This window comes from Schistocerca cancellata, chromosome 1, assembly GCF_023864275.1.
Source record: "Schistocerca cancellata isolate TAMUIC-IGC-003103 chromosome 1, iqSchCanc2.1, whole genome shotgun sequence".
NCBI classification, from domain to species: Eukaryota; Metazoa; Arthropoda; class Insecta; order Orthoptera; family Acrididae; genus Schistocerca; species Schistocerca cancellata.
In genome coordinates, this window is record NC_064626.1 from 17929197 (window position 1) to 17941844 (window position 12648).

At 47.6% G+C, this 12648-nt stretch overlaps 1 protein-coding gene across 3 annotated transcripts in view; it reads left to right on the forward strand.

Moving 5' to 3' along the window:
- The window catches only part of LOC126164560 (calcium-binding protein E63-1), a 671194-nt gene that overhangs the window by 609115 nt on the left and 49431 nt on the right, over positions 1–12648 (forward strand). The window lies entirely within an intron of this gene.

Consider the following 12648-nt stretch of genomic DNA (forward strand, 5'->3'; position numbering starts at 1 on the left):
TTTCGTGTAACGACTAACCGAGCTTAAAAATTTGGAATACTGTCACATTCTGCTCATTAAGAGACATAACCTTACATTAAAGGCTTAACACAGTAGGTCAGGTATTAAACTGTGCATGTGTCTTTAGGGAGCGTAACTCACGGCGCGCGTATTGCCCAGGCTATATTCATCCAGTACTTGGGATTGACAGCACTGAGCGACTTCCAACAAAGTTTACATATAATTCAAACCTTTCTGAAAATTTTTCTCGTTGGCCTATCACAAAACAATGAAAGGAAGGAAAGTTATCAATTACTACATATTCATTGTCTGTGCACTAAAACTTCAGAATCTCTAATGACGTTTTGATGTAGACAGTGTCTACATATAACACTACATGTATCAGCAAAATTATACAGTTCTACGAAAAGTAGTCCAGGAGATACGACGTCATAAGTATTCAGATGCATGAAAAACAAGCTTTCTTTAACCAAAGCTGCTTTATACTTTGGGGGCTCGACTCTTTAAAGAATCGGGGTTATGATTAACTGTCTGTTTCTAAAATGCAGTACCGTCGCGGATTTATGTTCATAAATCTCCTGTGTCAGACGACGCAACAAGAACTTAATGCTATACGAAGGGTTTTGAGGTTGAAATTCCGAGAGCGTACATTCTAAGAAGAGCGAGGGGTGAGCCTTAAGTTCTTCCATAGAATTTTAATGAAATGACCGTGGACGGAAAATTAAAAGAAATTCGTGAGGATGCGAAAGATAACCCACAATCATTGTATCTCCGCACCATTTCCGAACTTAACTGGATAAGAAGGGAGGGTCACGACACTAGTACCTCAAGCACTCTTCGTCACACGCTATAAGCTGTCTTGTCGAGGATATATGTAGATGTTGACGTAGGTGAGTTTCATGAATTCGACAATTACTTGCGACGTAGCGTGAGAACTTTATTAAGCCACTAGAGTTCCCACGTTTTCATAAACAGAACGTTTCGTACAGAATTTCATGCATCAAGAGAATGTAAAATAAAATTGCATCCTTGTTGGAACTCACGCCAAATATGAATAGCCGGCCGTTGTGGCCGAGTGGTTCTAGGCGCTTCAGTCCGGAACCGCGCGACCGCTACGGTCGCAGTTTCTAATCCTGCCTTGGGCATGGATGTCTGTGATGTCCTTAGGTTAGTTAGGTTTAAGTGGTTCTAAGTCTAGGGGACTGATGACCTCATGTTAAGTCCCATAGTTCATATAGCCACTTGAAATATGAATAAATAAAAATATTCAAACTGTTGCTACATGTTAAAAGGAGTCTCCTTCGGTTCGTCAGTGTTACCCATACTGCGGTCGAAGACATCATAGATATCTGCATCTATGTACACAGCCCGACAAAAACAAGTGAACCACCCAGAAGGAAGGAGGAAACGAAATTAAACTTCACGTGTCGAAAGAGTGTGCTATGTTTGTATTATCGAGCCAAATTTACAAAGAACTTAGCAATAGGCGCCCGCTTATCATTTACACCTGCCTAATGTGGATGTCTGCACAGACTCTGTAGAAAAGGGTGTCATAAAGGCAACGTATCCCTTCCTGCTTTTCCGACTTTGGCTAGGACTGGTTGGAAAACTGGTAGAAGCCGATCTCGGTGAAGATCAGTTTGGGTTCCGTAGAACAGTAGGGACACGCGAGGCAATACTGAACCAACGACTTATCTTAGAAGGTAGATTCAGAAAAGGCAAATCTACATTATAGCATTTGTAGACTTAGAGAAAGCTTTTGACAATGTTGACTGGAATACTCTCTTTCAAATTCTGAGAGCGAAAGTCTGTTTACAATTTGCACAGCAACTAGATGGCAGTTATAAGAGTTGAAGGGCACGAAAGGGAAGCAGTGGTTGAGAAATGAGTGTGACAGGGTTGTAGCCTATCCCCAATGTTATTTAATCTGTATATTGAGCAGCCAGCAAGGGAAACAAAACAGAAATTTGATGTAGGAATTAAAATGTAGAGAGTAGAAATAAAAATCTTGAGGTTTTCCGATGACATTGTGATTCTGTCAGAGACAGCAAAGGACTTGGAAGAGCAGTTGAACAGAATGGACAGTGTCTTGTAAGGCGGATATAAAGTGAACGTCAACAAAAGGAAAACGAGGGTAATTGAATGTAATCGAATTAAATCAGGTGATGCTGAGGGAATCAGATTAGGAAATGAGACACTTAAAGTAGTAGATCAGCTTTGCTATTTGGGAAACAAAATAACTGTGATAGTTGAGGTAGGGAGGATATAAAATGTAGATTGACGAAGGCAAGGAAAATGTTTATAAAGAGAGAAACTTGTTAACATTGGGTGTAGATTTAAGTGTCAGGAAGTCATTTTTTGAAAGTATTTGTGTGGACTGTAACCATGTATGGAAATGAAACATGGACGATAAACAGTTTAGATAAGAAGAGAATAGAAGATTTCGAGATGTGGTGCTACAGAAGAAAGGTGAAAATTAGATGGGTAGATCACATAGCTAATGAGGAGGTACTGAATAGAAAATGTATTGACTAGAAGAAGGGATCAGTTGGTAGGACACTATCTGAGTCATCAAGGAAGGGAAGCGTGGCGAGCAAATATCATAGAGGGACCCCAGGAGATGAATACATTAAGCAAATTCAGAAGGATGTAGGTTGCAGTAGTTACTGGAAGATGAAGAGGCCTGCACAGAATAGAGTAACATGGAGAGCGACATCAAACCAGTCTTTGGACTGAAGACGACAACAACACAACCTCTCCTGAGGCAAACTGAACCACAACTGTTGTAACTGGTCCTTGAGATCCTGGATACCGGAAGTGGAACGGAGTTGACGCCTCAGCTAGTCCCACACGTGTTGTAATGGGGGCAGATCTGGCGGTGTCGCTGTCCACACGAGTACTGCAGCATCACGCAGGCTGTTCACAGAGACACGTGGACGAACAGTGACCTGTTGAAAATGGCGGCACGAAACCGTCGCATGAGAGGCAATATATGAGGAAATCGGACGTCCGTGAAGTATCGTTGTGTCATCCGCAATCGCTGTCCCTCTTCAGAGTATCTGAAGAATGGCACCTCTCTCCAGATCGCCGCCGTACACATTGACGATGACCAGGGTCGTCTGTGGTAATGCAGACTCGCGATTCATCGCTGAGCCCAGCGCGACGCCATCCGCCTGCAGCCCATGCCTCCCAGTCACGGCAGCGCCCCAAACACAGCCGATTTCACGTAATTCCAAATGTACCATGTACAGTGTAACACCACAAACGCAGGCATGTCACAACAGATTTATTGCACTGCTGTAATCTGTGCACACCAAGTGTTTGAAAATGTTGTATTCAGTCTCTCGTTAATAACATTGTACATTATATTGCAGGTAACGGTTTCAGAATGAACGACGCTCTGGCCGAAACCTTAGTTAATAAATTACAGCCGTTTGTGTTGTGGTGTTAATAGTAGCCGACGCGTGGGATCGTAATTCTCCAGTCCGACAGCTGCTTGTCCGCAAAGAGTGGCGCGGGATGACATTGAATGCTGCAGGGAATCCAGTACTTGTTCTCAGACGTGAAGGAAGGGGTACAATGTGCTCGGTGTACAGTATGGCGGTCCTCCCTTGTGGTGGTCAGCTATGGTCGACCGGAAGTTTGACCATTAGTTTCGCTGCCTTCATGTTCCCATGCCGTCCAACATCGCGCCACTGCCACAACTGAAAGCCCCACTCATCTGAATACTGAGCGATTCGACCAGCTGGCCAAATTGCGACCCGCACTGAGGCCACTTTCAAACTCTTTCGTATGCTGATAACGCTGTCTCACACGAGTACTAGCATCTCCATATCCTTTACAGTGACCGTACCAGTCCTGGTAACGATACTAAGCACGAGAAACACTAATGTACTCTGATGGCCGTTCTACCTTTCACAGAGAACTGCATCATTTACGTACCCTCCGATGGTGTGTACGTGTACGAAGTTACACTGACCTGCGACCGTGTATTCTGGATAGATTCTTCACTCAGTGGGCGCACCAGGTGCAGAAGTATGAAACCGGAATTTCCCTATAGATGGTGCTAACCGTCAGTGTAGGGCCCGTGAGAGTGCGTCTGCAGCGCCATCTGCTTCCTGTAACGGCTGACGACGATGTCTACACTCAGTCACCCAAGTTCCGTACATCGGTATCTGTTTTGAACCCGTAAACATGTCGAGTTTTCTGCCTAGGAACTATGATCTGCGGATAGCATTGGTTTTATGTTATCATTTCAAGAAAACTGCTGCAGAATCGCATCGAATGCTTGTCGAAGCATTCGGCGAGCATGCTCTTGGGGAAACACAATGTTTCTGGTGGTTCAAAAAAATTCAGAAGTGGTAGTTTTGTCGTGATAAACGACGAGCGCGGGAAGCCACCGAAAGAGTTCGAAGACAACCAACTGCAGGCCTTGTTGGATGGAGATGATACTCAAGACAACAGGAACTCGCGCAGCAGGCTCCGTCTGATTGTCGTCCATTTACATCACTTGGACACGCTCTCGCTGAACAACGCTTCAATTCGTATGTGAATGTACGAAAATGGCTCCCTGAGGGGTTCGCTTCAAAAGAAGAACTGCCTTGGAGTGGCATTCATAGCCTGCCGGACACATAGAGAAATGTATAAATAGCAATGGAGATTATTTTGAATAAAGTATTGTTTATCAGTTTTAAACAACAGACGTCTAATTATTGGAACGAAATTCCGCTTTCATACGTCTACACCTGGCATCCTGCAAACCACTGTGCAGTGCACGGCACCGATTCTTCCCACTCCAACAGCGTACGGAGTGCGGTAAGAAAGACTGAATGTCTGTGGGTGCACAGTAATTAAATGTTTTTATGTGGTCTCTACGCGAACCATTCCTATGGAGTTGACGTATGTTTATGGATTCTTGACTTAATACTGGTTCTTGAAACTTTGTGGGTAGGCTTCTGCGGTATAATGAACAGACAATTAATATCTTCCAGCATTTCCGTGACGGTCTCCTGACGGATTCAAACAAACCGGTGACAATTCGTGCTGTCTTCCTTTGGATACGTTCAGTAACCTTTATTGGTCTTATATAATTCCCTCATACATGTGTAATATTGGGTGGTACACACGAGTAACTGTACTGACTGCTTTTTCCCCGGTGTTTTACCAAAAAGCGAAGTCTGCTAACTTGTTTTGGTACAACTGAGACCATGTTATCTTTCCGCTTCATATCCATACGAAGTATACGATATTGTACGAGACAATAAACACTGTAAGATAATACTTCTAACAAACGGAAAATTGAGGAAGTGGGCTGCAAGGGGTACTCTGAAATGAAGAGAATGGCTCAAGAGTGGAATTTGTGGCGGGCTATATCAAACTATTCAGCAGACTGATGACCCAAAAAAAGACATGAAGGATAGGGGCTATATCGTCCCTACTGGTGGCCGGTATAATCTCTGGACTCCCTCTGGATCGTAGCTGACCGCAACGCCGGGAGTCGTTAGCAGTCGGGTCGGGTGTTCCGCCACGGCCTTGGTTATGCCACTCGCAAAACATCTGCCCGCTGCAGTGGTCCCTGGACCTGAAATATGCGGCCGCCAATGCACTGATCAACAAAAACGCTGAGGCCACCTACCTATTGGCCGGTCTGTCCACCTTTGGCACGGATAATAACGGCGACGCGTCGTGGCGTGGAAGCAGTGGGGCCCTGGCGGGTCGCTGGAGGGAGTCGGTACCGTGTCTGCACACACAAGTCACCCAGTTCCCGGAAATTCTGCGGAGGGGGACGATGAGGTCTGACACCATTGTCAGTAATATCCCAGATGTGTTCGATCGGGTTCAGATCCGGCGAGTTGGGGGGCTAGCACGCCAATTGGGACCACCACTGTGTTCCTCGAACTACTTCATCACACTCCTGGCCTTGTGAAATGGCGCGTTATCTTGTTGAAAAATGCCACTGCAGGCGGGTAACATTATCGTCATGAAGGGGTGCAACCAGTGTTCTATACTCCTTGGCCATCATTGCCTTGCACGAGCTGCACTGGACCCATGGACCCGGTTCGTCACAGCATAATGAAGCCACCGTCAGCTTGTCTCCATCCCACAGTACAGGTATCAAGGAGCTGTTGCCCTGGAGGACGACGGATTTGCGCCCTCTCATCGGTATAATGAGGAAGGTATCGGAATGCGTCAGACTACGCAACGTTCTGCCACTGCGCCAACGCCCCGTGCAGATAGTCGGGCGCCCATTTCAGTCGTAGTTGGCGATGCCGTGATGTGAACAATAGCACATATACGGGTCGTCGGCTGCGGAGGCCCACCGTTATAGGTGTTCGGTGCACTCCGCATTCAGACACACTTGTACATAGCACAACAGTAAAGTCCGCTGTTAGTTCGGCCATAGTCCGTCGCCTGGTCTTTTTTACCAGTCTACTCAGCGTACGATGTCCGAGATCGGTTGTAAAGGCTGGCCGCCCAACTGCACGGCGTACGGACGTGGTTTCACCTTGGTTTCACCACGTGTTGAACACACTCACCACAGCACTTCTCCAATACCCGACAAGTCTCGAAGTTTGCCAAGTGCTGTTGCCGAGCCTCCGGGCCATCGCAACCTGCCCTCAGTCAGACTCAGATAGGTCGCTCGCCTTCCCCATTCTACACACGGGCAGCACGTTCACTGATACTACACGCACCGTGCTTGCGTGTGACTAGCAGTGACTGCTCGCCAATTCACGCTACTATCGCCTGGACTTATTTATACCGACAGTAGGTCGGTGGTCAGAGTGTCGTGGCTGATCAGTGATCAGTGTAGCTTTCAGTGCCTCAGCTCACCCCATGGAGGCGCGCAGCTGGCGACTGATGCCACCCCCCCCCCCCTCCTTCCAGAGTTCAGACAAACCACACGCAACATGGCAGTGGAGGTTGTTGTTGTTCCAGCATCTTCCAGATGTTTTAAAACATTGTTCGTTGATTAGTTTACGTTTTCGATTTATCCGAGGTCACGCCTGTACAGCAGACTATGTTCTCATGGTACTCGTTTCCATAACCACATTCCTCTCTTGGCTGCCTAATGTGATGGAAAAGACGAAAGTGTTCAGAGACATGAGAGACCTTCCGGTCTCATACTGTGTGATAAAGACAGGTAGACAAAGGAACGGGTCTGTACTCTCATGGCTTGCTTATTGAGCATGCAGAGAGCCTCACTTTTGTCGCAGCACAGCCGCCCGGAACCTCCACAGGCGGACTTCTGCGAGTCTAGGGGCAACATTGGTGCCTCCTCGAAAGGCCGTGGTCACCTTTTGAGTCCCGCCTCCGATATGGGTGTGGGTTTTACGTGTGTCGAAACTGCGAGCGCCATGCACAACTACGGTACATACAGTGAAAATATGGAAAATGAGGTGCAGTAGTTATATCTATTTTTATTTCATTGTGATGGTGGTTTAACAGATACAGCAAACATGTACCAGAGTGACAGAGGAAAGAGCGCGCTCATCATGCTTGAAGTATATTTCATAAAGAACGCCACAAAGAAAAATATGTTCAATGATAAAGCAAAAGAGCCGACAATCGAAATATATCCACATTGGGACCCAAACGTACCATAAAACTGCATGTCCTCTGTTGTGGATTGGCAAGACAGCCAACCCACTATGAGGAAGCCGAAAGGCACGCGTTTAAGCTCACGCAGGCTGGCGTGAGGTCTGGAACAGGACAAGGAAATGAGACTAGCAAAAAAGGTACGTAGCTTCTGGAATACTTAACTTTAATCCATAATTGGTGAACATCGCTCTTGACGGTACATGTTTTACAGCATCAATAGTAACTGGTAATGGCGCCTTGCTCGGTCGTAGCAAATGACGTAGCTGAAGGCTATGCTAACTATCGTCTCGGCAATTGAGAGCGTAATTTGTCAGTGAACCATCGCTAGCAAAGTCGGTTGTACAACTGGGACGAGTGCTAGGAAGTCTCTCTAGACCTTCCGTGTGGCGGCGCTCGCTCTGCAATCACTGATAGTGGCGACACGCGGGTCCGACGTATACTAACGGACCGCGGCCGATTTAAAGGCTACCACCTAGCAAGTGTGGTGTCTGGCGGTGACACCACATCCTCTATAGGACATTTAAAACACATTCATCTGGTTTCATAAACCTAGAATCTTCTAAATGAATAATGGCTTCACTATGAATTGGGAGATATAACTACAGACACAAAGATTATACACCACAAGGCAACGGTGAGAAACGCGGTACTGTATATGGCTGAGGAAGGGTGCAGCTGAACTAGAAGTATAAGGGAGAAAAAATACCGAGAATTATATTAGCTCCCAAAAGAGCTTGTGGGACGTGGATGCAAAGACAAAGGGAAGTATCAGTACAATATTAGGAGGAATCGGACTGAAAAGTGATCGGGATGAATGTGGATAGAATGACGAAAAGACTTTGGGGATCAACAGGGAGGACGAGAAGATCGACAGGAATCGAGTGGTTTACTGATCTCAGGAAACATCTTCTGGGTTATTAGGCCGCGTCATGTTTCTTCTAAATTATCGACATTTCGACCCCTCTCCTGGGATCTTCCTCAGGATCTTTTGGTGTCCAAAACATTGGTTGGATTTCGGGATCGAAGTGTAAGGTAAAGAAAGTCTGAGATGGTAGTACACGTCGACCAATATGCCAGAAATCGACGACATAGAGGGAGACAGGAAAAGAACAGAGCATCAGCAGTGGTGGTGGCAAGAGCGGACGATATTGGAGATCTAGGAAGAACATCTGTAGGGAAGAAGAGGTGGGATGAAGACGTTCTGAGGGGAGTATCTGTGGTTCTACAGGTACTGTAACTAAATAAGAAGAACATGAAGAATGCAACGAAGATGAAAACGTAGAATAAATTTTAACTTTCGGATAGAACTATAAAATTTTTAGTTTCCAAAAAACTATGCAATTTTACGCGAGGGTATAACTGTTACATGCATGCACACACAACTCTAAGGTACATTTTACTGTTTCGTTTAGGACAGCAGTTTCATTTTTTTCCTGTTTCCGTGCCTTCTACCGCGTCAGGACCGGCCTGTTAGTCTAGATTTGAGAATGTTAGTGGTAGAAGGTAGACGGATGCACTTGCTGTCGGCACCCTTTCGCAGCCGGGACGGAATTTGTGTACCCCATCCGTCTGCGTTTATTATCATCTCCTGTGAAAGTGCGAGATCGTTGACGTGGGTATCAGCCCTGTATTCATCTATTCAGGTGTGGAAAACTACCCAAAAACCACATTCATGCTGAAGAGCACACTGGCCCTCACCGTTAATCCGGGGGAACGGAGTCAATTCGGGACCAATGCACCTCCCCGAATCCCAGAAGTGGAGTGCTAACGCGTGCTGCTAGAGCAGAACTTTCACTCACCTTCAGTAATCGTTCATAAGCCATCCATGGACGCAGGACAAATATCCATACGATAGTCAGACCTGTACCATACTGTTGTGATCACGTCTGAAGTTAACTGCATCCACTTCCGTTATGTGGCGTCACAGTTCACACAAAACTGTTGGAGGAAGAGGCATGTGTACTGAATCTTTCACAACCCCTCTCCCCACGAAATATATCAGTTACTTGGGAGACCAGACGACGTTAGGAATCAACGGTACAATGTGAGATCTGTGCGCCCCTTACACTGTATAAGCTACAGTGTCATACTCCAGTCAGAATTCACGGCGTACAGGTGTCACTGAACTGCGCTTGCCGAAACGGAGGACGCAGAACGCCTTTAGTTGTACACTCCTGGAAATGGAAAAAAGAACACATTGACACCGGTGTGCCAGACCCACCATACTTGCTCCGGACACTGCGAGAGGGCTGTACAAGCAATGATCACACGCACGGCACAGCGGACACACCAGGAACCGCGGTGTTGGCCGTCGAATGGCGCTAGCTGCGCAGCATTTGTGCACCGCCGCCGTCAGTGTCAGCCAGTTTGCCGTGGCATACGGAGCTCCATCGCAGTCTTTAACACTGGTAGCATGCCGCGACAGCGTGGACGTGAACCGTATGTGCAGTTGACGGACTTTGAGCGAGGGCGTATAGTGGGCATGCGGGAGACCGGGTGGACGTACCGCCGAATTGCTCAACACGTGGGGCGTGAGGTCTCCACAGTACATCGATGTTGTCGCCAGTGGTCGGCGGAAGGTGCACGTGCCCGTCGACCTGGGACCGGACCGCAGCGACACACGGATGCACGCCAAGACCGTAGGATCCTACGCAGTGCCGTAGGGGACCGCACCGCCACTTCCCAGCAAATTAGGGACACTGTTGCTCCTGGGGTATCGGCGAGGACCATTCGCAACCGTCTCCATGAAGCTGGGCTACGGTCCCGCACACCGTTAGGCCGTCTTCCGCTCACGTCCCAACATCGTGCAGCCCGCCTCCAGTGGTGTCGCGACAGGCGTGAATGGAGGGACGAATGGAGACGTGTCGTCTTCAGCGATGAGAGTCGCTTCTGCCTTGGTGCCGATGATGGTCGTATGCGTGTTTGGCGCCGTGCAGGTGAGCGCCACAATCAGGACTGCATACGACCGAGGCACACAGGGCCAACACCCGGCATCATGGTGTGGGGAGCGATCTCCTACACTGGCCGTACACCACTGGTGATCGTCGAGGGGACACTGAATAGTGCACGGTACATCCAAACCGTCATCGAACCCATCGTTCTACCATTCCTAGACCGGCAAGGGAACTTGCTGTTCCAACAGGACAGTGCACGTCCGCATGTATCCCGTGCCACCCAACGTGCTCTAGAAGGTGTAAGTCAACTACCCTGGCCAGCAAGATCTCCGGATCTGTCCCCCATTGAGCATGTTTGGGACTGGATGAAGCGTCGTCTCACGCGGTCTGCACGTCCAGCACGAACGCTGGTCCAACTGAGGCGCCAGGTGGAAATGGCATGGCAAGCCGTTCCACAGGACTACATCCAGCATCTCTACGATCGTCTCCATGGGAGAATAGCAGCCTGCATTGCTGCGAGAGGTGGATATACACTGTACTAGTGCCGACATTGCGCATGCTCTGTTGCCTGTGGCTATGTGCCTGTGGTTCTGTCAGTGTGATCATGTGATGTATCTGACCCCAGGAATGTGTCAATAAAGTTTCCCCTTCCTGGGACAATGAATTCACGGTGTTCTTATTTCAATTTCCAGGAGTGTATATGTGATGACCGTGAAAGTCCTTTCTGTCTTGTGATGATGGTACAGGTATTCACGAAAGACCATAGACAATATAAGTGACGATGATGTGTGGCAAGTGCCACAGGATTAGCAAGTGATGGGCAACGTGGACGGCTGTCTTGATCGGTGCAAAGAAAGTAAGAAAGTCGGCGTATTTCTCCGAAAGTTGGTCTCGATAATGGTCTCAGCTAGGTGTGGAAGAGGGTCCACAAGCTTTTTCATGTATGCCATGTCCAGCCGAAGCCATCAATTACAGAAGCCCATAGATCCACCACAATCCTGGGTGCTTTATTTCACCCGATTTTCCAAACAGTCTTCATAATTTTCTGTGCGACTAAGATCGGTGATTAAGTGGGTCAGCCGGGGTGAGATACAGTGCCTGAGTTTTCGTCAAACAAGCAATACGTAGGTTGAGTCCTGGGAACACAGCCGTTGTCATCTTGGAAAGCAGGAGAGTCCACAACATATGATAATGAAGATATAGAAGAAAGAGGAACAATTGGTCACCGAGAACAATAGATAGACACGCTGGTTTATTTTCACGGTCATCTGAATGAATTCTCTCAAATCATGGTACGAAAACATCCGCAAAAGCACGACGGAAACACCTTTGCTCCGACCACATCCTCCACACACTGGAGGTTAGTCACCTCATTTGGACTTGACTGCTGAAGAGAACCAAAACCCGGACTCGTCGGTCCACACTGCGTTTCTCCACTCGCCTACTGTCCAAAATCTGTCTCTGGCCCGTTGAAGACGTGCAGTTTCAAGTGCCACTGTACCCGACTTCAGATGTTCATTCCTTCCCTTTACAATGTTCGCTAAGTAAACGGCATGTGGTGGGCATGAATTCACTGAAAGCAACAATCCTGTCGGCTGTGAAACTGATTATCTTTGACAAGGCGGTCCCTGTCGGTTAGTACCTTTCCAGAGGCACTATTCTTCTGCCGTATTACGTGATCGAGAGTGGCAGATCAGTCCTTGTAGACACACCTGACAGTCCGCTTTGACACACTAACAAATCTCTCAAGATCATTAACGGTGTAGTCACTGGCGCGTGCAGGCATGACGATATCTCCGTTTCGCCATTCTGTCTCGTCTTTTCTTTGGCAAACCTCATTGTGTTGATTGCATGCATTGAAATGGCACAGATACACCATTTCACTGACTTAGATCAGCGGTGGAGGGTAACATGACCTCCTGGTACCAATTCTGCACCAAAAGCGCTCCAAAGCAACGTTTTTTCCGGCCATTCTTACAAAGGGCAGAGGCGTATTTTTCCAGCCGAAAATGCCCGTCTACGAGTTTGACACCTTACTCAACATGTTGTGCAAGACACTGACCAACAGAATCATCAGATCTGCGCCCCCTTGAACACATGTGGGGCATATTGGGACGGCATATGACACAACATGCGTTATCGCTAACAGCACTGG